General features: G+C 41.2%; 1 long non-coding RNA gene across 6 annotated transcripts; it reads left to right on the forward strand.

Annotated features, from left to right (window-relative positions):
- Positions 1-4568: 4568 nt before the first annotated feature.
- On the forward strand, positions 4569-26301 carry LOC308458847. 6 transcript variants are annotated; one of them, XR_013977726.1, is made up of 7 exons: positions 4569-4744; positions 10492-10559; positions 11065-11147; positions 13865-13918; positions 16820-16964; positions 21282-21364; positions 26219-26301. It is a non-coding gene; the product is annotated as an uncharacterized lncRNA (long non-coding RNA). The 6 variants fall into 6 exon arrangements; XR_013977728.1 differs by lacking the exon at positions 10492-10559; XR_013977727.1 differs by lacking the exons at positions 13865-13918; positions 16820-16964.
- Positions 26302-27663: the final 1362 nt, after the last annotated feature.

Here is a 27663-nt window from a genome sequence, read left to right on the forward strand (position 1 = left end):
TGTGTGGAAGGAATTCAACAACTTTAGGGCTGCCACAGAGAGGGCCTTCTTCCGACCTGCCAGCAACCTCTTGCATTAAAATCAGTGGCCATTTTGACTTTGAATATAATGGAGTTCTGTAAACTGGATGGACTTATAATATGCAGCTGGAAAAGTTTTTCAAAGAACCCACAGAGGAGAGGAGGGAAATCCTAGGATTTGAAAGAATCTTGTGTTAAATTTTAATATTTGCAAGAATATGTTTCTGTGAATGAACTTGTAAAACATGCATGCATGCATACATACATACATACAGTGGCCATTTCATTGAAATAATTGGTGTGGAATAATGAAATGATAACATAGTGAATTACATAAAATTATGCTGCAGTAGACAACAGTATAGATAATGCAGTTTTTGTTGGAAGCTGCAGTGGAAGAGATATATAGTAGTTCTGCATGTAGTGAATATGGATCAGAAAAGAAATAGATGCCTTCTGACATCCCTATTGGTTATAGGCTGTGTTCACATGAGGAGTCAGGCTTGATCTAATATTTAGTGGTCCTGGGGCTTAATGTATAGTATATATTTCTAATATTATTGTAAAGGTAAAAGGTAAATGACCCCTGGATGGTTAGGTCCAGTCAAAGGTGACTATGGGGGGTGGCGCTCATCTCACTTGCAGGCAGAGAGAGCCGGCGTTTGTCCACAGACAGCTTTCTGGGTCATGTGGCCAGCATGACTAAACCACTTATGCCACAACAGAACACCATGACGGAAACCAGAGCTCACGGAAACTCCATTTACCTTCCTGCCACAGCAGTACCTATTTATCTACCTGCACTGGTGTGCTTTTGAACTGCTAGGTTGGCAGAAGCTGGGACAGAGCAACAGGAGCTCATCCCATTGCATGGATTCGAACTGTCAACCTTCCGATCAGCAAGCCCAAGAGGCTCAGTGATTTAGACCACAGTGCCACCCGTGTCGGTGGGAATTAGTGTGAACCTTAACCATGTGCTCTATAAAGGAAACAGAAAAAAGAATCAAATAAGAAATTAAATAAATATTTTGGAAAAGTTTCTAATTCTACCTCCACATCATAATCAGAAGAATGTGTAGATTTTTTGTAGGGAGAGGCAAAGAAAGAAAAAAGGAAGAAAGAAAGAAAGAAAAGTTTTTCATATTAATTAATAAATTTGATATCCAATAGTATTGACATCTGCCTGATGAACAAGTTCTCTTAGTGGCTTACAGTAACAACAACAAAAACCATAAAAGTGCGATCATGCATAGCAATGCAATAATAACAGAGCAAGAATGTAAAAGCATAACGTGTCAACCTTGTAGCATTGAAATGGATGAAATGGAAGATCAAGTGAAGTCTGAAATGGCTTGGAATGCAGGGGGCAATTTTCTCAATCACAGAAGACAGTTATACTCTTAAATCCACATTAAACTCAGTGGGAATAAGTGCCTGTTACTTGGGTCTTTTTTAAAAAAAATATCTGCCCATTCTCCTCTTAAAAACACTCCTTTTCAATTAATTTGTTGATCCCTTTTTAAAGGTCTTATCATTATTTTCCCTGAATGAAATTGTCTTTTCTTCTGGAAGATGCATCTTGTTTTAAATTGCTGCCAACTCTAATCAAAACCACCTACGCAACACTACTCAACTCCCCCCATCTTCTCCTAGTCTAAGATTTTCTTTCAGGATTACTGAAAATTGCATACTGGCAATTTCAGAAGATAGGACAAACTAATTTATAATGAACAAAGCCTCAATCTGTGCACAGGAATGCATGAGAAATTCTATTTTGGTAAATTCTGATGCGAACTGCCCTGATTTTACCCCTCACAGACTAACATGTGGACTGATAAATAACTATTTTTCGAATTTCTCACTTTTCCCAATTTTGTGATACCATGCTTGGCTAAAAAAAAAAGCAAGTGATGTGCAAAAAATGCACATAAAATGTGTGCCTTGGAATAAGGTACATTGAGAAATATGTACATTCAGATAAAAATATTAAGCATGTATTTTGTGACACGGTTTAAATACAGTTTTTGCTTTTGCAGATTTTTTATTTTTAATTCCAATTCAATGTAGAAATGGGACAAGAAGAGACTTGCCATGGACAGGAAACAGGCTAATCAGTCCATCCTTATCTGTGTATTAATATTCCTGAATAAAAGCAAAGTATCTCAGGAAAGCCTGAACGAATATCCAGACACATATTGGTTCTTTGACTGATCTCCCCTGAATGTCTGGTTTGCACATATTTGCTTGAAAAATTGTACCCAGATTACATGTGAAGTACTGCTTACCATGTTTTCATTCTCTATAGCAGTGATTGATATCTATAGGAAGACCCAACATTTTAGCACTGCATGGAAACCACGTTAATCTGGTGAATTCATGTAGCAACAAGCCATGCCCAGATGTTGCAGATCTATGTGGAAAGACGATGTATAAGAGGAAACACCTATGCAAAGAATAATATGTTTAAGAAACACATTTATACATGTCTTCCCACTGCTTACTCCATTTGAAGAAGAGTGTTTGTGTATAAATATATACAAATGTACACATTTCCAAATAAATGTTTCCTTCAGGTACATAGTAGACTTTGTGATTTGGGGTATTTCACTAATCTGATGGTTTTGTAAGAGACACCCTAAATGCCTGCTATAAATATATCACCCTACAAGTTCTCTAGAAATGCTCTCAAAGAAAATCGGACTCTCCTATGTGGGTTAAAAAGAAAGCAGCTAATTGCTAGCTGTGAGCGAGGTTTCTAATGTTGCTGTTTATTTATTAAAGTTCCAAGCTTCCAGAAATCCAGGCTTTTAAGTCTGCAATCCTAACCCCATTTACATGGGAGTAAGTGCCACTGAATTCCATAGGACTTACTTCTGAGTAGACATATTAAGATTGAGCTGCATAGCTCTAATTGGAGAGTCCAAAGGATCAAGGATCTTATTCTGCCCATACCTGTAAATCCCAGTTTTCTTCTCCAGCTTCTCCACTCACCCAAAGCAGGATGTCTGAGAAAGGAAAGGGTAAGTATCCTAGCAGGTCAGGCAGATAAGAAATGAGTTTTGGGTGAAACAAAATTTAAAAGAAGGTAAATGATGATTTTCTAAATAGCAAGGTGATAATATTTACATAGGCTGGCTGCACCCCTTTATAATTCTAGTTAAGTCAAGTCCCTACTGACTCTGCTGAATCCAACCTTTACACAGCTGAAAGGAAACAAGTGCCATCAATGTTTAGGGTTGTTCTGTTGATGTCTCATGTGCATGGGCAGAGACAGATCCCAAAGTACCCCCCAACTGGGAACTTGTTTTTTCAAGGGGAGTGCAATATTGTTCAAAACAGAGTGGATTCCTATTCCACAGCTCGACCAAGATAATATCTACCAACCACTTTCCTGGAATCTGATGAAAGGAAGAAACAGTGCTGTGGTGTCACCTGCAACTTCAGGACAACACACTCCAAATCTCCAGATAATATCTCCCAGACATTTCATGTAGATATTTAACAGTATGGAGGGCAATATCATGGCACCATGTGTCAGCTGCCAAGGAAGCACTGGAACCTCCATGAACAGTGCATCTGAGGCCTATCTCAGTCAGATGGTCCAGAAAGATACCATGATCGATAGTATTAAACATCACTGAGAGTCCAGCAGAACTAAGAGGGACAACTGGGAAGGAACTGCCAGTGGACTACTCACATGAAAAGTATAGTGCCAAAGAAGGAAACTTATGATACATGGTTCATAGGATCATAGAATCGTAAAATTGGAAGGGACCCAGAGGGTCATCTAGTTCTATTCCCAGCAATGCAGAAATCCTGCCCACAGCTGCCGCTGGGTGAAATCAAGCCACCAACCTTCTGGTTAACAGCCAAACAAATTGAACCATTGCAACACAGACGCCCTGTCATGTGAGCAGTTAAATGCAATAGAGATAAATAACATAGCAGAGGAGCCTTCTCTCTCCCCTAACCCACCAGTTTCCTGAGCTACTTATGCTACCACTTGCATTTGATTTCGTGTTTTGAATTTAGGGTGGTCTTGTCAAAACAAATGCCTTGTTGAAGCTAGGCAAAACTCAATGCATTAATCTTTTGCATACAAAAATGAGGCAATTATAATATCCATTTCATAGATGAGCAGAACTAAGGCACGTTGACAACTGTGTAGCTGCAAACGGATCTGAACACCTAGTATCCCATGCCTGCTCTCCAGCAACTGAACCAAGCTTTACCATCGAGTAGGGAGAAGAGAATGATGAAACCACTTGCAGGCCAGCTGCCAAAGTTTCAGTGCTAATTTTTATAAATGATCCTCTCTCTTTTTTGCAAAGTTTGAACAAGTGCTGTCCCTTCTGGTGCTTTGTCTGTGCTACTGCGCTTTGTTTCCAATAAACTGAGTGAAGAGAACCATATGCAAAATAAAACAAAAGGGAGAACAATCCGATAAGTTCTTTCAACCAGACAAAACAACTGATGGAATAACATAAAGGGTTCCAAATTCTTTTCTGTCCTGGATCCCTTCATCATCAGCTCTGTGATTATGTTCAGCCCCAAGAGTTCTGCGGCACTTGGGAGCTGGTTTTCCCTTTTCTTTTTTTCTGCATGTCAAAAATGTCCCACCAGAGTGACTCTCTTCCCCAGCATATTCTTGTGGCCAGCTGACATCTCTGCTGTATTATTATGAGCTTACAGGAAGCAGGAAGGAAAGGCAATAAAATTAAAAGGTATGAAAAGCTTTTTTTTTCTTTTGCACAAAGCATTATCTTTTACAAGAAAGACCTACTGCCAGCAAAAGCATTTCCTAAACTAGCAGACCAGCTTGCAAACTAGCAATAATCTCATTCCCATCTTTCATACTATGATTCTTTTGAATTTGAGGTGATCGAAAAGCATTAATTTCTCTTTGCGCTGCAGGTCCTACACCTTACGAAACCAGATCCCAGCAGTTGCTCATTCACTGTTCATAGAGATTCTTTATGTGCATGTGTCAGCTGACCAAATCTCAAGTTTTGCTTCATAGAAAACCATAACAGTCAGCGACTTTCTAGATCAATACCCTCTCACTGGCCTTTCGTGGAGAAAACGAAAGATGTGCTATTGTGAATCAAAAAGAGAACTATTTCCCCAATACAGCATCTTTTTCTTTTAATTTTAGCAAGATGGGGGGGCAACATTTTCCTTTTAGAAGAGGAAACCATGAGAAAATGTAGCTAGTTTGGTTGCCAGGCCATTTCTAGACACAGACCAAACAAGAGTGGATACATAATTTTGGACAGCAAAGCATGTGTGTTTACATCATCACTTGTCCATGCTTTGCACATTTTGCTGGCTTGCAAGAATGTATTCAAACTTTAACAATGATCAGCCATAGACTTTTTGTACATGCAAACAGAATCAAAGGCCACAAAGTACAGTTGAAATGCATCTTCTCTCTTTGGGAGCCACTTTACCAATTATACTTTGCCCAGTTCTTGGTACAGGAATGTTGTAAGTAGGGTTGTCAGAGAATTCTGATGAAAACAGAAACAGGGCCAGAAATTTCTTCTTCATCTCATGCACTGAAATGAAATCAATCTAGTGAATATGATCAGGTTTTGCTGTTGCGGTTGCTTTAAATCTGCAAATAATACGTGTGTCCTCCCGACTTACATAATCATTATTTAGCCAATAGTGAGATGAATAATGTATTTGGTAGTTTCCAAAATGCAAGCTTCCTTCTCTCGCTTTCTGCACTAGTGGTGGTGGTGGACAAAATCAGGTATCACCCCCACAGGTTGGGGATGTCAGTCCTTCCCCATGCTCCTCCCTTTTTAGTCTGCAACATTGAAGGTTGAAAGTGGGAGCGCAGGAATGCTTGCAAAGCCCACCCCATGGTGATACTTCCAACCTATGACACTGTTGGTTGAAAGGAGGAGCAGGCTAAAGGGTTTTGTTATCTTACTTGAGCTTCTGCTTTGCACCTCAAATGTCAGAGATGCAAAGGAGAACATGGGGAGAATTACAGAGCATTTTGCAATCCTCCCAAGTGCATGTTGCCCTCCTTCTTGCCCCTGATGTTGGAAGGAGTGTGTAGGGAGGACGGCAAAGGGCTTTTAAAGCTCCTTTCCACTTCCTATGTCAGAGGTGGAAAGGGGCTGCATGGGGCAGCTTCAAAGAGCAGCAGTGGGAAGGAGAAGTGGGTTCCATGGAATAGGAACTGCTCCCTCCTCTCCTTGAGCAAGACACATGCCTACTACCACCCATCAGTGGTTGGAAGCACCCATTGTTCCAGCAAATTGTTCCCATGGCCCATGGGAAGAAGGTTCTCTGCCCCTACAAAAGAGATTAAATCAACTGAGACATAGTCTCACCCCACTTTTCCAAAAACATGGACTAATACGTGTGACTTTATCTGCCACCAGAAGCAGCCCAATGCCAGTGAAATATGACTTCAGAAATAAATGCATTGTTATACATTTGCTCCTTTGGGAGTACAAACTCCATCTAGAACAGGCAGTAATTTTGTTTCCCAGACCCAAGAACCTGGAACACACAACACCTCCATCTTGACTGGATTCAGTGGTTGGCATTCAACTAAGTTTCATTCAGAGTAGAGGCATGTGGTTTTTTTTAAGTCCACCATGAAAACATGTGTATTTCTTGTTCTTATTTTCAAAAATGAATGTCAAAAGAATAATCTGGGAATAGGGTTTAAAAAGCTTTATCATTTAAAGCATCAACCATTATCTATCACCTTGTCTAGACACCCCCAAATTGTTGCACAGGTGAAGAAACTTGCTGATTAGAAACCTCCATCATAATAAGATTCAGTTCCATTTAGGGGTGAATGAATCTGACAATTTCATTTTTCTCAGTTTCTCATTTTTTTCATTCAGTTATCCACATTTCCACGTCAGTTTGCTTGGGGGGGGGGGCAAGTCCACCTGAAAATATATCAGCATTTTAGTGTGAATTTATCCACACTTTTGTATGCAATTCTGCCCAATCTGCAGTTTTGCAATTTTTTTCTCCTAATATACTGGATGTGTGCATGTTGTTTCTTGTTTTATGTCCATTTTTATGGCTTTACCCCAGCATACACATTTTTGAATACATTTCCTGGCTGGAGAGCTGTATCGCAAAATTCGGATAACTGTGAAGTTCAACAGGAGGCTGTGTTTTGGTTTACATATTTTTTTGGGAACGTGCAACTTGGATATGTTTGCCTTTAAATGTGAGTTGAATCAAGTTCCCCCACGATCCCCTCCTCCTTTTGCTGCCAATAATATAAAACGGTGTGTACTATTAGTATTTGCAGCCCTGTGTAGCCGATGTATTGGATCCTAGAAGCTTTTTACAAAACCATCAATATCTAACCTACTAGATAGCATCAGATACTTACAAATGTAACCATTATGCTAACTTGGCACAAAGCACTCTCCTAACTAAGCAAAAAGTGCAATAACCAATAAAAACTTGCTCCTTGCTTTCTCTTGCCTTCCTCCCTGTGTGATGCATATGTCCCCTTTTGCCATGTGTCCATGAGAAGCACACCATGTGTTCCTGTGCCATTGTAGGAAGTTCCTGTGCCATTGTAGGAAGGCCTTGAATAAACAGTGTGCCACAAAACTATACTCTGAAGCTGATTAGGCCTGGATGCAGCCTGATTGCTTAATTAAGCCCATTCATATCTTTGAATTGGGTATTTATTATTGTTCTCCGAGGGAGGATTAGTATTTATAGACCTCACAAAACAAGTGCAATCTAAAGATGGAACAGTGCCCTAATGGCTGTTGAGCAAATTATTAGACAACGAGCCTAACCTTCCTCCTCACTCTTTCTAACTCACTTCTGGGTTGAGCTTCAGCTAGCCACTGCTTCTCCACATGTCCTTTGATATCTGCTCACTTGATTTGCCAGCACTTCAGGTGCTGAAGTGGACAACGTCATCAGTGTCATAGGTCAACTTAAATTACTACTTCTGATTGTGAGTTCATGTGTGTAGGTGCCAGATATGGCTTTCTAGTCTAGTCCCTGTGTTGGAGGTATGTGGGAATTCAAGCAGAGATATGAATGCTACGGACCTGGATGGGGGAAGGGGTTAAGGGATGTATAGTGCAATTTCCACATGGCTGTCACCTATGAACCACTTCCTAAGCTGAGACGTGCTGGTTCAGAGCAAAGGTCTATATTGGCTGACAGTAACTCATAAGCAGGAGACAATTGGTGAAGCTGTCCACTACTCTAGATGTGGGGAACTATTGCCTTCCAAGTGTTGATGTAGTGCAACTTCCATCAACCCTGCCCATTGGTTAGGGCTGATGGAGTCACATCTGGAGGGTCATGTGTTGCCCTGCTATTTGTCCCCAGTGCCTTGTAAGTAGAGAGAAATCACATCTGGAGCAAGGGAGTCCATTCCTAGCAATCACAAGTATAGCAATTGAGATGCCAATCCTCCATTAATGTATCCCAACCTATTATATTAACAAAACTCTGATTATCCCTCACAGAAATCTATAGGAATACAGCACCCCATCCTTTAAATCCCCTCAGTAACATGTCTTCCACCCTGTGAATCATTGCGTGATTGAGTGACGTGAATATCATATTAAGGACACAGTATTTGGAAAAAACCCTTCTAAAAAAAAATCCATGCAAATAAATTGAATGTAATATGTAATGTAATATGTGAATATCATATTAAGTTCACAATATTTTAAATATTCCTCCTAAAAAATAATCTGTGTGAACAAGTTAAATGTAATTTAACTTTTCTCCATGTGGTCCCCATTTGAAAGGGCTGTATTAACTTCTCTTGAAAGTAGTTACCTTCATTTCTATACTATGCTGATACATTCCTTCTCAGCTCCACTGAATCCTGTATTTTTATTTTTTAAAAATTCAGCTTCCCATCTCCTTTTACATCTTGCATTTGAAATATATTGTTGCTGTGAAGGTAATATGGTGTGTGTCCCACCCCCACTGTGTAACTTCTGGTCAAAGGGCATGAAGGGGTAAACAGAAGAGAAGAAGTATGGAATAGAAAATGGCCCCTTTTTGCATTTGATGAGTTAGTGCAAAGGGATTCAAGCGGTGATACAGAGAGACCTCAAACAATATACAAAATGAGGTGTTTGGTTTCAATTCAATGAAACTTAATGAAGGGTTTTGATATGATAATCCCACTTAAATGATTACAAAGTGCTGTGTGGATTTGGGGTCATGGGGGGAGGGGGCTCTAATATTCTACGCATCCCTGTTCTGCTCTGTGAAAGTGTCAGATCGGCTGTTTTGCTAAAGATAAATTTTTCATGCTCCAAATATTCAGAGTGAAAATAAACTATACTAATAGCAAGATGTGTAGTGATTTGCACATTATCCAAGCTATTGAGTTATTCCTGACTGTCCCTATTCTAGTCCTTGATTTGCAGGCCAGCTACACTCTGCAGCTGGAGCAAATTATATCAACAGAAGTGCTGATGTGACCACAAGTTGACAAAAGGACATGATTTCTGGTAGCAGAAAAGCAACTAGATTTTATGAAATTGTATCTAATAATGTTGTTTAACTCATGGATCCTGCATCTGACGTCTACTTTTTATCCAGTCCTTTCAGCAGCCCTTTGTTAACAGTCACTCAGAAGAGGAAATAAAATGTAGGCATTGAAATAAAAATTGCTCTACTCTTTTTAATAGCTCAGCTGCAGGCTCTATTGTTTTACTTAATGGATTGTATAACTGAAGTCTTTCCTCTTGACTATACTCATTTGGCTTCCTAGTTACTAAACTAAACTACAGTATCTTGGGCTTCTAAAGAAAAGCAAAGGGAGGTGGGGAGGAGAGAAAGCTGGAAGTACTCTTTTTCTGTTAATAGCATAACTACCTCTAGGCAATATCACCTACAAGTAAGAGCAACAAAATGGGCATTAAGATGTGTTTCTTAACTTGGACTTTGCTTTAGGATATGAAATTTGGGTTGCAATGGCATTTACTTCTGAGTAGACAACATGGATAGGTTCGCATACAATCCTTGGAGTAAATTCCATTGGACTCACTGGGATTTATTTATTTATTTGGAATATAAAATTCCAGGTGGTTTTAAAATGAATGAAAGTCTAGTCAAAAGGGAAGGTATATTAACTTCTCATTTTGCTTAGACCCTGCCCATACATAAGGAATAGACCACCACAGTACACTGTTGAGATCAAAGGCTTAAGACATCATCTGCACACCAAACGTATTCCTTAATTATGGGCATGCGGCTCCTCAGGCATCAAAGCTTGAATTGCAACTATAAGCAGAAAGAAAAAAGCTACCCCATTCAGCTTAATCGGAATTCATTTGCAATACTGACCATCTGCAAATGTTCTCCTTGTATCCATCTGCCCTTATAAAGGGTGTTATTCTAACTGTGTGCCCTGCATGTTCATTCAAGATTTGGACAAAAGCTTCCTTTCTACAGTGTTTCCCAAAGAGTTTTCTTCTCTTTCTAGGCATGCACAGCATAATGGGGAAAAAGAAAATGCCTTGTTAAATCATCAAGTGCTAAGAAGGCTTTCAGGTGTGGACCATACGCCATGTACAAATGCAGCTGAAACAAATCATAGAGTATAACCTGTTAAAGATGTAATTGAGATACATGCAATCATTAACCTTGGAACAGACTGGGAATCGGTTAATGAATCAAATCAATACCCTCTCCACTGATCCACAATAATTTGAAAGAAATGAAAAATTTAACAGTTGCAGAGTATGTGAAGTTATCATGGGCTGCAATTAGCTAGCCTTTGGGAGATTATGTTACCTAGTTACCAGAGGATAAGTGTAATTTCCTTAGATCTTCCGAGAGAGATTTCATAAGGACAGGTGCCAGACAAGGAAATAGGTCAGAAAGAGACCTTAGGCGCTGGCTGTCGCTAGGTCAGCTTTCTGTCCCTTCCAGCGCTGTTCCTGTCTTGTGATATTCTTCCCCCAGAGCCGATAGTAATGTTAGACAAAGACATTTCAAAAGACACATGCACAGGGTCTGTCCATCAAAAATAATTTTTAAAATGCGTTTGTTACAGGAGCTGAACCCTACTTGAAACTGAAGAGCTCATTTACATGCGCCATCTTCTGTTGTCACCAAATGAAAAAGAACGAGTTCCCTGTACGTGATAAAAAGCTTCTTGTTGCACATTAGTGATTAAAAATAGTAAAATATAGGTGCCGAAACACTGGAGGCCCTTCTTTCAAATATGATTGTTTTCATATTTGGTCAGGCAATTTGGGTGGATTTGCATTAATAGGACACAACACCCTGCCTAACGGCTGGGAGTCACCTGACACAGGTATCACGTAAGACTTTGCCTCTGTGTTGTTTCATGGTAAAGAAGTAATCCCAAGCAATGCTGGAAATGGTGAGAACATATTAAGAAGAATCTGCAGGATTTGGCCAATGGCCCATCTAATTCATTATCCTGTTCTCACCCAGTTGCCTGTGAGAAACCCTCAAGTGGGGTTCAGTGCAAGCACATGCTCCCCTCCTGCAGTTTCCTGCAACTAGTATTCAAAAGCGTTGTTGCCTTTGACTTAGATATTATTGTATAGTCAGGCCACATTATTTGCTCTCCCACCTGACACCTGTAGGCTGAGATCACCGATATGTGAAAGGAGAAACTGGCATGCAAGCAGATGCCCAGGGCTTCCTTTTCCTTTTCAGAGATCCATATGCAAAGCGTGGATGTGGGAGAAGGTCTGGGGAAATGTGCAGTGCCAGGAGTCGGGGCAGAAGCACTGCCCTGCTTCCCCCTTAATCATGTGATATTCCTTCGCAGGTATAACATGTGAAAAAGGCAGTGGAGTAGCATTTTTTCTAAGAGGCGTATTGGGATAAAATGTCTCCAGCAGTTCAAGGAGCAGAAGGAATGCTACTAAGGCTTGTCTCTCCTCCAGACCCAAAATTCTCCCTGCCCCCCACCAATATTAAAGAGGGGAGGGGGTTCAACTACCTCCCCTCTAAGAATATCAACTGAAGATTTCAACTTTTCAGACTTCCAGCCCAGACCCTTTCCATGTGGACAAAGTCGATGCACACCCAGTTTGTGCACTGGTAGGCTTTGAGCACTGCTTTGTCTACACATGAGTGTGGGGAAGAGGGGGTTAGGACCAGGGGACACAATCCCACCAATCCCACCCCACCTGTCTCTATGTATTTTATTCAACTTGGACTTTCATGCGAAAAAGGGGGGAGGCGGTTCTGGGAAGCCTTTGACAGCAACAGAGGCAAAAAGTAAACATTTTTCCATTCCATTCCTTTGAAGTAAGGCTTTAATATCTAACATGAAACATGATGGGGCTTAGGGCTGCAGGAAATTCATACCTTCTGCATTTGAACTTTTGCTTCCAAATGGTTGATCTGTGGGGAATCTCATTGTTACTATTTTTATTTCCTTACATTTCTCTCCCACCTTTCTTCCATCATGGAACCCCTAGGGGGCATACATGTGGTATGCAGGAGATCTTCCATCCGGGAGCTGACCAGACCCACTTAGCATCACCAAGGTGATGCCTTTACGTGCCTTCAGATCATACCTTGGAAGCAGGGTATTATGGCAATTGGGAACAGGGCATTATTTTACAAATGTTGAGATGCTTCGGAATATGAATTGCTGGGAATGGCAGGTGGGCAGAGTGCTGTTGTGCTAATTTCCAGCTTGCAGGCATCTGGTTGGCCACTGTGAAACCAGGATGCCGGACTAAATGGGCCACTGGCAGGTCCTTCTTATGTTCTTATGTTCCTGTGTAAGACTCAGTCTGGCCATAGAAATCTGTTTAAATGTGAGCCCTGTTTCAAATTAAGCATTATGTGAAATATTCCAGTAGAACTTTGAGTTGCTTTTGATACATGTGAAGACTCATAGATCAAAGCAGTTTGTAGTATGGTCTGACTGGATCCAAGTCTATTGGTACGGAGAGTTAAGGCATGATGGGTGTGCTGTGCATTGGGAGGAAGACTGATCTTCATGTGAGCCTTATTGTGAGGTGCAGGCTGCTGGCAGAAGGCAACTTCAGGCAGGTGCAAAGAACCCACTACAGCTGCGGCTGCTGCTGCTGCTGCCCTGGACTCCCTTTTCAGTGTCAACCTGCTGTCATTGCAGTTACCTGGAATGCCCCAGATTAATGCTATACAGTTCTAGTGCATTGTGGGTTGTGAATCGAGGACCCGCCACCCGCTTGGAGATAAATAAGACACAAGGACACATGTATTTTAGGTTAATGGGCTAAATAAGGCCACTACTTTATTGGTTACAGCATGTGAGTGGTATTGGCTTAGGCATTGGATGAAACGATATCTACATGACTCGACCCTGCTCTGCAGGAGTCATTAGTGGGTTAACAACTAGTGGGAGGAGCTTGTTGATGCAAATACAACTGGAAGCTTCCCCTGACATCACCGGGGATTATGCCATGGCCCTAGCCACCAGCAGGGCATCAGACAGGATCCATGACCACCAGATCCCTTTAAAGTAATACCCAAAAGGGAAGGGGTAGGTGCTGGCCACAACCTGCCCTCAAACAATACCACACATATTCCAATGCCTAACCTCCTGGGACCAAATGAGTGGGCAGTGCCACTGCCACCGCTAGAGTGCAGCTAAACCCCACCCCCAGGCCAGACCGATTGGCTGGCTGCAGGGAGTGCAGCATGGCGGTCAGGTAACAGAAGCAGGGAGCAGGAACGCCCCCTGTATATGCGGGAACCGGCTCCCGCTCACAACCCCTCCCCTCTAATTGCAATGGTGGCCACCTGGCGCTCAACAAAAGATCATAGCTGCTGCCACTGCCACTGCTACTACTACTACTTCTATTGTTTTCCTCTTCCAGCATGCCCTGCTGACTCCTCACATCTGGTAGGAACCTGGAGCCAGCCCTGATGAGGTGACTGCAATTATTCTTATTCTTATTCTTATTCTTATTCTTATTCTTATTCTTATTCTTCCCAAAGATGAAAATGCAGTTGTGCAAATTGTCTCTTTGTGGAGGATAGAGGAGCTGTATTAAATGTGGTTTCTTTTTTTAAAAGAGCTTCATCAGGGTGTGCAGAAATTGATAGAGGAGCTGTGCTAGAAGCCAGGGAATTTCTGTTAAGCACAGATTGAAATTCCTTGTCTGATCAGTGTGAATAAGCTGCACTGGCAAAGGCAACAGCAAAAAAAAACAACAGGGGAAAAACCAAAAATCAAGTTTCAGAAATACATGTCAAATATATGTACATCATGGATGATAGATGATAAACAGCTTGTTTTCTAACACTAAAATAGGGAAAAAAAGAGTAGAATAAGGGGAGGGAGAGAACACTGTTGTCGCTTACTTCCACAGCATGTAATCTGTGATAACCATGCACAGTAGGATAGTTAGTTCGCTACCACATGCAAAGCAGAAAGCAGATGGTATAGCTGATATAGATCACAGGAACGTAAGTGACTGTCAGTGTGCCTGTCTCTGTATGTTCGTGTGTAAATCAGCAAGGAGTTTGACATTGACATACTCCATCAAGTCTCGTTTATAAAGAACAAGTAGTGCAACATTCTGTGCATCTGGCAACATAACTCATGCTGTCAATCTGTGGATACTGCTGACATTGTACCGTTAGCATCACTTCCATCTGTGTTGTTTATATAGGGCTACTTTTACTTACGCTTCGTGAATTGGTAGTAGATGGAGAAGGGCTAAAGGACCCTGAAACATTTGCAGGGAAAGTTACCCAAAGTTATATAACACACGGCAAAGTGGCTTCTGGACCCTGTTCCTCATGTCTGCTCAAACCCAAACACTTATATTCAGGTTTTTTTCTAAAAAAAATTAAAATGTTTAGAGGTACTCTCGTTTTCCTACTCATATTGAAATACTGCCCCCAATGAGGCCAAACTTAGATTCACAAAGTGTTTAGGGGTATGCGTACCCCTGCGTCCCACCAGGAAAAAAAGCACTGCTTATATTATAGTATATATAACTATAGGCAGGCAGGCAGAGGAGAGAAAGATGGAGATGAAAGGCTGCTGTCTTAAAATGTTACTTTTAGCCGTTCAGCACCTTTTCAGTTCCATTTGTCAGCCATAGATATCTTGGTGCTTGAATGAAGTGTAGCTCAGGTGGGCTGGCAAATGGTCCGTGATTGTCCTCTTGTATAAAGCACCATGCACACCGATCATGCAATCAATCAATCAATCAATATTTATTTCTGCCTGCAGTGATACATTGGGAAAGCAGTAGAGTGCACAGGCTGCTTGCAAATATTTCCAAGAGGCTTGCTTGGGGCACAGTTGTGAACTGCAAACGTCATCATCTCAGTGGTTTCATGCTTTAGCATTCTTCTTTCATTTCCTCACCACTGTCCCATTAATAGTTTACTGTGTGCTCCAGTTTATATAGTAAGCGTTCATTCCAGACTGCCACTGATGCCAGAGCGAAATTAGCAAGCGGTGTCTTTGCAGTATTGATGGCTGCTGGTTACACCATCTATCTTTTACATAAGAAACCAAAACACATTGCTATATAGAGAGTTGGGATTTAGTGTTGTGCCCTATCAGGTCCTACACTAAATTCTAGCCAAATTCAAAGTGATGGATTTGTCTTATCTTTGATTATTCCCAGGCATGCCCACCCATCCCTTGGCATTTACGATCTTTTGAGGTGACATTGCCGCAGATTCCATCATATATTAGAAGCAGATTAGCCTCCACAAGGAGCAGGGCTTTTGCTGTGGCAGCCGCAGTGAACTGAAACCTGAGAGAGTTTGTTTTAGCCTCCTCTTTGCTCCAAAAGAATTGGAGATCCTCCTTTTTCTGAGGTTTTATTTATTCATTTAAGACTGCTTTTGTTTCACTGTGCTGATTTTACTGCTATTTTAATGGGATTGCAGCTTTTATTGATATGATTTGTTTCATTTTATTGGATGACACTGTTCTTATGTTTTACTCCATAAACCATGTGGCTATTTCATGAGTGGAATCATCACCATCTGTTCCACCTTGTTTCTGGACACTTTTTTTGGATTCTAATCAGTAGCGGACAGTGTGGTGCAACACTGCCACTCACCTGACCTCTGGTTGGTTGCATTACTGTTGCTTACTAGGGGGTAGACTATGTTCCAAGTCAGCTTGTTCCCACACATGAAGCATGTTTCAACACCAAAACGTGACCAACGGGGAGAGAAAATGGGAAGGTAACATGGATTTGCAAGGCAACTGACAGCTTAGAATTTCCAATAGTGTACAAATCTGAGCAGGGACAGAACCAGTTTCAAAGAACTATGCACAGGCTTCTTATTTAGCATTGTATAACACTTACCTCATCATTTTCTGTTCCACATTCAAGCATGCTTTTCAAGAGACCCCTTCCTCTGACACATGACCATATTCAGTCATGCCCCACATATGTTTTCACATATAAAACGAGTGGGCTGTGGGAAGAGGAAGGAAGGAAGGCAAAACAGTGTTATCAAACAATTGCGTGGTAAGCTAATGAAGTTTTGATCTGAGTTGTATATGCTGGTGCATATGCACATGAGTTGAGGGTTCCTTTATCAGAATAACAGTGCAATCTTATACACAAAAGTAAGTCCTGCTTACTCATCCTTAGGTTTGTTACAATTTAAAGTAGCATTTGTTTTTATTTCACTTCTGAGGCTTAAATAATACTTTGCCATGCAACATGTAAGAAAGGCACAATGGTTTGCTATTATGGAAAATCAACAGGGGGGTGCTCAGCCATTTCCCAACCCACAACTTGATTTGCATAATTGACAAAATTGTATAATATGGAAATTAACCTGTCTAGATTTGCAGAGCTGGAATATGGCAAATTTAGGCAGAAAGAAGAGTGTGTGTCCTATCCATTTTACTGCTACATGAAAGGATCATCCAGGCTAGGTAGATGTCTGAACATATTCTTCTTCACCTTTGAGCAAACCACCACCACTCAGGTAAAAAAATGGTGGCATTCCAGCCCCATCTTCCCTATTTGACTCATGATCTGTAACGCAGTTTGCTAACCAAATCCAATATGATGCATTCAACACAGCAAGCTTCATGTGTGTAGATTTTACTATCAAAATGAGGTTTCACCCATTCATAATGTTTTCACCCCGAGCTCCCACTGTGTTGAAGCAAGTGACATGATTGACTTAACTTTCCTCCTGGCTGTCAGGTATCGCCCCAGGCAGAATTCTAATTTTCTCGGATTTCTTCATTTAGAGATTATTCCACTTCACCTATTTACAGCACCATTCCACAGCAAACACAACCCTCAGTCTGACTGCGATGGTGTAATGACGGCGTTTCACCTACATTTGTTGAACCGCATGCTGAGCAGTCTCTTGTCTTCAGCTCACAGCTGTGTTATCCACATCCAAACAGAGAGGTAACTAAAATCTTTCTGTCACGCAGCTTGCTCCATTCTTGCATCCAAGATGGGGAGAGTGATGTTGTGCTTGTGTGAAGCTTGCGGGGAGTTCTAGAATAATTTGATTGGCAACGTAGAGAAGAGAATGGTGGACTAGATCAGCCGTTGCTCTGATCCAGGAGAGCACTCATTATGTTCTTGTGAAGAAGTTTTTAAAAATCCCTAGAAGCCTTTAGTGTGCAAAAGGCCATCCTTAGGCATCTATTAGAAATAACTGAGGCCATGGTCCAAGGAGTTCTTTACACATGTGGGAAGAAACAACTGTGTTGCATTCTTTACTGCATTGCTGAAGGGTCAAGTTGCTCCTTATATCAATTTGGGAAGCAATTTAACCAGCTCCCTTTTGTATGTCAGTGAATAAATACTTGTGGCCATGTTAGTTCACGTATCTTGTATTACCTTTTTTAAAAGAGGAAATGCACAGCTTCAGCTCTTTACTGGTGTCCTTTTGAAATATTTGGAGATCTCTCCTTCCACGAATCAGAAGGAAGGAGAATAATAACAAAGATTCTGTGATTCATAATCATCATGACCATTGTTTTCAAAAATGTGTATATTAGGTGAAACTGCTTACAGTAATGCGTTTATAAGTAGAATTTTATACTAAAATCTGATGGATTTTCATGAGGATATTTTGATTTTAAAAGTTTGCAAGTTGGTGCTAAAATGTGGACAACAGAATTTAAGATTGCAGAAATGAGAAACTGGGAACTGAAATTGATAGCTCCTAGTGGCTTTGGCCACATTTTGGCACTGAACTCCTGTCCCCACTGGAATGTGGTCTCTAGAGAGTTGAGCAAGGGTGAACACAGCCCCAGGGCTTGGAGGGGAAAGGTTCAGCACACCTGCCATGTAATGTGCATAAAATGCTATGTTTGTATGCATTGTGTATGAAACTTAATGAAGGTTTTCATTTGACCTGCAGCATGTGCAAAAGATGTTAAGCTGCAAAAAGAGGGTGGAATGTTTGTTTCAATGTTATGCTAATTAATTGGCTCATTCCTGAGAGTCTGGGTCTCGCTCAAAAGTTGCCAGCATACTGAGGAAGCAACTTGTTTATCTGAATCTCTCTCTGGGACCAGAGAGTTCCTGGACTATACTGACAAGTAAAAACTTAAGGAAAACTGAATTGCATTACTGGTTGTTTAAGAGCAATGTGTTGATTTGTGTTTACAACAGGTTTCTTTGTAACAAGTTTAAGGATAATTTGCAGTAAAACTTTGAAAATCTTTCTTGGCATGAAGAGCTTAGTGATTCGTAGTGATTCATATTGAGCAGAATACTGCTCAAAGTCCAGATCAGGGAATTCCACTCACATAACATGCAGTATGGGGGATGTCATGAGGTTTCATGGGAAAGATAGCTTCTGAGAAGCGATGGAAGGAAAGAAGAGAAATGGCATTCAGGGAGGCATTTTCAGGTATAACGATAATCACAAGAGAAAGCAGATGTCTGAGAGAGCCTTGGACAAGGTTGTTGGAGCATGAGGAGTCAAGTTTGCATGCCTGTTCCCAGTGATTCCCACTGATGTGGGTTGCCCAGGAGGAAACAGGGCAAACTATAGCAACTGCATGGTTCCTTCATATGCATATAAATAAAACTAAATTAGAGAACTACCAGCCTGTAAAGAAAACATGAGAAAGGGCATGACAAGGTGAGAACACAATTTGTTATCAGTGATTGCTGAAAGTGTCATGAAGGCCTGCTTTCTAGGAAGATGGAATGAGTGCATCAGAGATGCTGCAATAGCATGTCGCTGAGTGTTGTGTCTTCTCATAACTCAGGAGGCACATTGTCACTTCTTAAGCTGCCTGCCATATTTTCATCCACCTTCCCTTCTTCATTCCATCAATCGTTGCTGTGAACCCTAAAAACCAAACCTGGCAATGCTGCAGGAATTATTTTGCTGGGTGGGGGAGGGAGAGAGCACTCGCAAAAGACATTTACACTTAACTAGATCTGGAATGTGCATAACTGTTATCATTTACTTTAGTTATTCATTTAGATTCTAACATATGGTTCCCTCTGGGGGGAAGAAAAGTAATGAACGCCAGGCCCCAAAACAGGAGACCAGTGGAGATAAACACAAGGTTTTAACTAGAGTACGTAGCACTTAGATAGTGGAACTGAAAGGCTGCAGACAAGCTGGTGAGTTACATGGCACGAAGCTTTTAGGTTCCCTGTGGCTTCACACTATTCCCTTCCTACTTCACAATTATGAGGTTATGATTGCAACTGGAAACAAAGAACCAGTATGGCTTTGTAAATGGTTCGTGGGTTTTTTCCCCCCTTATCATTTGTTAATCTAGATACACCTAAGTGCCTGTGAATACTGTGCATTCCCTGTAGAAGCAGGTCATTAGTTCACTTACTATATGTTTTGTAACAGCAATCCACCCCCTCCTCCATTTGTTTAAAAGCCTCTGAAAAGAACAATGATGGACAGACCTTTCAAGACTTTTAGCATGTTTTCTACTTTAAAAACTAAATTTGCACTGTTATAGAATTCCTAGGTCCCTCCCCCCAAAGCACCAAGCAGTGCAAGATTCTCTTGACCATTTTGCTGTAAAGAAAAGTCTGGTGCTTGCTTTATTTCATCATCATTTACAGTGATCTAAGTGCTTTTAACCCTGTCAATTACCTGCACGCTGCCATCCACATGGTCCTTTGAAGACTGCCCACATCTCACCTTAAATGAGTCTCCTAAGTAGTTCTAGTGGGGAGTTATTAGAGATGGATGAAGCCATCTCTTTCAAGTCTGTATCACTTTTGCTGGCTTTTACCCATATAATTCCATCACTTCCAAGGATTTTTTTTTAATCTCAAAATATGGGTGATGGGAGTTGCCCTTCCTCTCCCCCCCCACAGCCCCTGTGCCTCCCAAATCTGCCCCAGAGAGCCCCCAGCCCTCCAAAGCTGATTTGGTATCCATGCAAGGAGCCGTGAAAGGGAAGAGAGAAAGGACAAGTTACTCTGCATGAGCAGAAGCCCATTCCGTTCACAGCTGGACACAACTGGATGTCACCCTAAAAATCCACATGCATATTTACATATTTGGAAAGAACACACATGCACAAATTTTTATACATGTTTTATCTGATAATAGTTATTTGCTTGTTTTGTACCCTGTCCTTACTCCCAAAGGAGCCAAAGGGTGGCAAACACACAAATGATAAAATAATCAGAACAGCTAAGAAGTGGAACGACGTCATCAGATAAGCTATTCCTATATATGGACATGCACATAAACACCCCACTACACACAAACACACCCAAAAACTAATAAGGAAAGAAACGGAGTTTTAAAAATAGCATGGGAATGAAGGGGGAGTTGTAGCACATGAGAAGTGACATTACAGGAACTGTCCAATAAGTGCCACTGGTGTGATGCTAGTGTACCCACTTAGCTACAGGGCACAGACAAATGGAATGCACTTTCTTGGAGATCAGGGTAATCACATTTTTTTCCAGTAGCAGAAAACAGCAAAATTAATGCTGTGAAAATTTCCATGCTACTGAAACATTAGCAAAGAAACTTGGCAATCGTTGCATTTTTCTTTTTTAAATCATTTGGAAACATTGCTAGAAAAGTTGTTTAACACCTTTATGTTCTACATCAGTGACTTTTGTGTGTGTGTGTGTGTGTGAGAGAGAGAGAGAGAGAGAGAGAGAGAGAGAGAGAGTCATATGAGTATCAGCCACTTCTCTTCCACCCACTCATGCTTCCTTCCTACTACCCAATTGTTCCAAAATATATTGTCAGCAGACCCTTCCTGAATGTGTGAGTCATTATGTCTTGAAGTCCTATGAACTAATCTTGTTTATTTTGCCCTCACAGTGTTCCATCCGATTCCTGTTCATCAATGAAGGGCCCTGCAGCACATTACTAGTCCTGTTGTTTAATGTAATTCGATCAATCAGGTAAAACAAAAGTTGCAAATTCCGTTTCATGCGGTATTTCTTCATTACAGTCTGTCAAAAAAGGGTTATATTTACTGACCGATTTCCTAGTACTCTTTTATATTGTAGCCATTTAATTGCTTTGCTTTAATAGGTTTTGTAACTTTTTATAAGCTAACTCTGAAACCTGTTTAAGGACAGAGTATTCACATTAATAATAATAACAATGTTAGATAATTTGTAGAACGAAATAGTGGTTGGCAGGTCACAATACTGCAGTGACAAGTTACATGCGGGCGAATTCCCCTGGCAGGTTCCAGGGCAGCTGTGGAAAACTTTTGTGCCTCCAGATGTTCCTGAACTATAACTCCATGATCCCAGGCCATTGATGATACCTTCTGGGACTTCTGGGAGTTGTAGTTCAGCAACATCTGGAGGGACAAATGTTCCTTGCATCTGTTGTTGAGAAGGGGCAGCAGACATTTTGCCTCCCTCTTCTGCTTAGAATGAAAGGGGTGGTGGGTGTCAAATTGTAGCATCCAATGAAATGTCAATATTTTCTAGCCCTTCTTGATGTAGGTGAAGCCAGGAATTGAGCAGGAATCATGTTGTTGTTTTTAGTTCTTTAGTTGTGTCCAACTCTTCGTGACCCCATGGACCAGAGCACGCCAGGAACTCCTGTCTTCCACTGCCTCCTGCAGTTTGGTCAGACTCATGTTTGTAGCTTCGAGAACACTGTCCAACCATCTCGTCCTCTGTCGTCCCCTTCTCCTTGTGTCCTCCATCTTTCCAAACATCAGGGTCTTTTCCAGGGAGTCTTCTCTTCTCATGAGGTGGCCAAAGTATTGGAGCCTCAGCTTCATGATCTGTCCTTCCAGTGAGCACTCAGGGCTGATTTCCTGAAGAATGGATATGTTTGATCTTCTTGCAGTCCATGGGACTCTCAAGAGTCTCCTCCAGCACCATAATTCAAAAGCATCAATTCTTCGGTGATCAGCCTTCTTTATGGTCCAGCTCTCACTTCCATACATTATAGACTCATATAATTTAGTGTATTTTAATGACAAGAGCTTCACTTTAAAAGGATGTATGTCCTAAAAAAAAAGACTCCCACCACAAGAGTTATTGCAGACAGAGCTTGAAACAGATTCATCCCCAGCAGCTACCATAGAATTGTAGAGTTGTAAGGGACCCAAAGGGTCATCTAGTACAACCCCCCGTTATGCAGGAATTTCAGCTAAAGCATTCGTGACCGATGGCCATCCAACCTATGCTAAAAAACTTCCAGTGAAGAAGAGTTCCCAATCTCCCGAGGGACACTGTTCCAATGTTGAACAGCCCTTACTGTCAGAAAGTTCTTCCTGATGTTTAGTCAGAATCTTCTTTCTTGTAACTTGAAGCCATTGGTTTGAGTCCTACCCTCCAGAGCAGGACAAAACAAGCTTGCTCCATCTTCCCTCTGACATCCCTTTAGATATTTAAACATGGCTACCATATCTCCTTTCAGTCTCCTCTTTTCCCAGCGAAACATACCCAGCTCCTTCAAGTGATCTTCGTAAGGCTTAGTTTCCAGACCCTTGATCATCTTGGTTGCCCTCCTCTGCACACGTTCCAGCTTGTCAATATCCTTCTTAAATTGTGGCACCCAGAACAACTGCTACTACCAATGATATGGGGGGAATGTATAGTTCGCCCACGTTAGCACAATGCCCCGGAGCAGGTAGACAATTGTTTGTGCTTTGACCTTTATGCTTTGGGCTGATCACTACTTCCAATTATTTATTATTATCAATAGTCCTACATAATGCAGATTTGGGGGGGGGGGGAGGAACAAAGCTATTCTTTTTAAAAAAATATTTAAAGAAAATAAGGTGGAAATGTTATGTGAACTACACATTGGGTTGTGTTAGACTAGCTACAATGTGAATATTAAGGTTTCAAGATTAATGTTGCATGCACAAAACTCAGTTTTTATCCCAGTTCAAAGAATCATGCATACTTAAAAATAAAATAAGAGTAGGACCCATAGTGCAGTTGCAGTAATAGTTCTTGGAGGTTGAATACTTTTACTTTCAGAGATTCAGTGCAGGGAAACTGGCAAATAACTCTCCACAATAACAGCTGAGGACACCGACAGTAACTTTTGGGGGAAAGAATAGGAACGATTTATTGAACGCGTCTTTCTTTTGATATAAACAAGAAAGGTCATGACTTTCTAACAAATATAGTGCTCTTGCTGGACATGATTTCAAAGATGGAGAGATTGCTAGGAAGTGAATATCTGGATAAGCTTTCTCTTCTTATCTGCAGGGATGTCGGAATACCAGAGCTTATACTTGACCCCTTTTTTTGCCCATTGTACTTCACACTTTTGATCTGATTCTGCCAAGGCACATTGCAATAACACTCTACAGTAAACAACGGAACCTGTCTGTCTTTACCCTTCTCCTCCTGCCCAGCCCTTCCCCCAGAGACATTCTCTTGAGAAGTGCTGTGGGGGCTTTCGTTTCCTTTGGCAATTCTTTGTGAGCTTATTTATAGAACAAGTTGCTATAAAAATAGCTCCTGAGTTGACGCATTGGTTGTTCTCTAGGGTGAGAGCTGACCTGTCCCTTCTTGCTGTGTTCTCTGCTGGCTGAAACAGGCTGAACTTCCAAAAGGATTTGTGGGAATAGTCCACAACAACGTATAGGGCCAAGCGGCATTTCTGAACACAAAAAAAATCTCTTTCGTATATTCCATAGGACGGGATTCGCTAATGGATCATAGCTTTCTCTGATGTGTACATCCACTGCTGAACATTTCCTACAAAGGAAGCTGCCTTATTCTGCATCAGACAATTGAGCCATCAACCTCAATATTGTCCACACTGAGTGGCAGTTGCTTCCCAGGGTTTCAGACAATCCCCTGCTGATGCCACATATTGAATCTGGGACCCTTTGAAAACAAGGCTACAGCCCTTCCTCTTGGTGGTGTTCTACAGAGTATTGACATCTAGCCACTCTCACAACTGATTACAAAGTGTATTCACACAACAGGCTTGTTCGTGTGCAGTGCAGCGAAATGCACACAAACTGCACTGATTCTGCTACATGAATAGGGCTGGGTGATATATCGATATATTGTCCAAATCCAGTTTTAAGTCCATAGCATGATATTGGTTTCATCATTTTTGACCTGGCAATATATCACGAATCACGATGTGTAGGTGTGTGCGCACACACTATGCAAAAATCACGATGCAGGAAAAACTGCTATTTCAAATGTGAGGTGCAGGGGGAAGCTTGGAAAAGCTTGGTAGCTGCTGACTGATCATTTGAAGCTCACCTCCAGCTCATCGTTGATAGACCTGCTGAGAGAGAAGGAATAATCTACCCAAGAATGAAGGCAACTTTCATCTGGTTAGCAACTAACATTTACTTTTCCAGTGTTAGAGTTTTACTGACTATTGGTCCAAAGACGACGCTAGAAAAGTGAGGTCACCTTTAAAATTTAGCCCTTGTTTTGACACGGCCCTGGGAGCAAGCGCCTTGTATATTCTCATTAATTCAATTTCTAACTCACCTATCCTCCATGGATTATGAGAAATTTCAAGATGGTCTCTCTTATAGGCAGTGACCAGACCCAGACTGGTTTCGTTTCGTCGAGGTTATTGCATCATGTTGTCAGTTCTTATATGTGAAACTATATTTCAGCAGTGTCAGGCTAATCAGTGATTTTTATCATGCTGTATAGCTCCACACGGTGGTTGTGTGGCTGCATGGGGAACTGTTCAATGGCAGCAGCTTACCATGTGAGTCAGACTCTTTTCTCAAAGCCACTACACATGGCTGAAAAAACTTTAAAAAAAAAACCTTTAGTAGTGTGTTCAAAGCCACCCGATTTGCATTGTAAATCGATGCACATGCTTTTGTCTCCCAAGACCAAGGAAATTGGTACTACAGATGGGGAATCAGATTATGGCCTGATCTGAACATCATGGTAAACCAAATTATGGTTTACTTGGATGGACTGCATGAATGAGTTGGATCCTAGAGAGCAGCTCACACCCTCTGTGCTTCTCCCCAGTCCCTTTAGTGCAATATGGTACAGTATCTAGGCCAAAGTTTGGCTCAGCATGCTATCCAACCCCAAGGTCATGATTAGACTCTTTCCTCCTTAACTCCAATCTGTAGTCAAGGCATTAGCCCAGGAGTTAGCAGGTCATTTTGCAGAAAGATTTGGAAAGATCAATTTCCCAAGCATCTTCTAGGGCACGATATTGCCAATTCATTACCCTGCTGTTAGCTACTGGGCTATGTTCAAGGTGCTGGATTTTTGTGAATAAAGCTCAATATAGCTTGGGACCAGGATACCCGAAAATGGTCTCATCTCTTTATAAACATAATTGATCACTGTGCTGCAGCTGAGAGCCTCCTGCAGATGCCATCAGGAGATCTGTCCTGCACAATGTAGGAATTGGGTCTTTGGCATTGTGGCACCTACCACTTGGAATTCTCCCCTCTGGAATATAAGACAGCTGCTGTCACTATTGTCTTTTCAGTGACTACTGAAGACCTTCCTCCTTTAACAAGACTTTAAAGTTGTTCTCTTTCCCAGTCTGTATATGGACTGGAATTGTTTTTATTATTAATATTACTATTTATTGTTTTATCACTTGTTGTCTGCTGCCCCTGGGCTCCTTTGGGAGGAAGGGTGGGATATAAAGGGAATAAATAAATAATCAAAATCAAATATTAGAGGGTTAGCGATGCAAGATGCTAAAAAATCAAGGTTTGTAGCATTATTCTGGACCTTTGTTTCTCCAGATTGTGCTCTAACTCCAAAACAGCAAATCTGCAGAGTTATTTTATTGCCTCTCTGTTTATGTTTTAGTGAACAATAAGTGGGATCAGTCCCTGTGTGAAGGAAGAAAGATAGAGACAGACAGACAGATAGACAGACAGACAGACCTCAGGGCAGACCGTCTATTGTGATTCTCTTGGCTGCAAGTCATAGATACATTGATGGTGGATACCTAAATCTGAATGAAACTTTGTAAGCTGAAATATCTGTCTTTTCTGTTCCTGGTGAGGGGTACAGAGTCCTGGCCAGGAATGTAGTGTGATACCATGCCTCCCTCAAATATGGTTCAGCAATCAAGGGGCTCTTATTTTTATTAACATGACTGAGTTTATTGCATGTTCAAAAGCAGAATTTGTGAGATCAGCAAATAATTCAGAAAAGGAGAATGCACTCAATGAAAATACGGATGTTCTCTCATTGTTTGCAGGCATTTGTCATTCGTTGGCCTTCCCGAGTTGAGTTGTTATATTTATTGCCTGAAAGGCTGCACAAGACACTGCTTAGTTAGTGGTCCATCTTGGATACAGATATTACACCTGTGCTCCAGAAAATGCTCACACTTCTAATTAATATATTGGTGCAGTGAAAGCTGTTGCCTTTGATCTATTGCTCAGGGTTCGTGCTTTGAATCTCTACACTTTTAGATAAAATCACCTCACTGCTCCACATGTTGAACTTGGCAAATGAGTTCTAGCCCATGGTGTAAGAGGCTAGAAATATTCATCTTAGCAATAGACAGGATGTTATTCTCAGATAAGGCTTTTAATCCTGTCGTTTATCCTTTTGATCTGTCATGGGTCACTTTTGTTAATCTTCACAATAAGCAACATCTTTTTGGTGAGGGTCACAACCTGGGGCATATGTGAATATGGTGAAAGTTTGATAACAGTCCATACAAAGTTGAGGATAGGTGTCCTCCAGTTGGAGCCATTCCATCAGACTATAATGGAGGGAGAAACAGGAATGAAGGCCCTCTCCATGAGCTCTGCTAAGAGACCAGATACTTTAGGTTCTTCTTTCCCTTGAATTATTTCCATTCCAGCAGGACGTCATAAAAACTCTGTGGCTAAGAAGTCGTGTTTGAGTTTGCTTTTCCCCTCCTCCTTCCCAGTCTCACTTCCTTCCGTGTCATGTCTTTTAGACTGTAGAGCAAGGACTGCCCTGTTGCAGATATTCGAAAACTGCTCTGGGGCCTTTTTCAGTTGAAGAGTTAGGTAAAATTCCTGCAAATAAATAATTAAATAAGCAAGGATAAAGGGTACTTGTTGGGTTGAAATAAACGACAGACGAGTGGCAAGTGTCATATGGGAGGCATCTCCTGAGCAAGTCTCGGGGAGTCCCTTTTATTGAATATTACAGCATTACCACATATGTGCTTGTTGCTGATTGGTTAACATGAATACAATGCAAAGGTTGAATATAGGCATTAATCATCAATGGATTAAAGGTTGGGAAAGGGGACACAGAATTGGACA

The sequence above is a fragment of the Podarcis pityusensis genome (assembly GCF_964106645.2).
Source record: "Podarcis pityusensis genome assembly, chromosome: 11".
Classification (NCBI taxonomy): Eukaryota; Metazoa; Chordata; class Lepidosauria; order Squamata; family Lacertidae; genus Podarcis; species Podarcis pityusensis.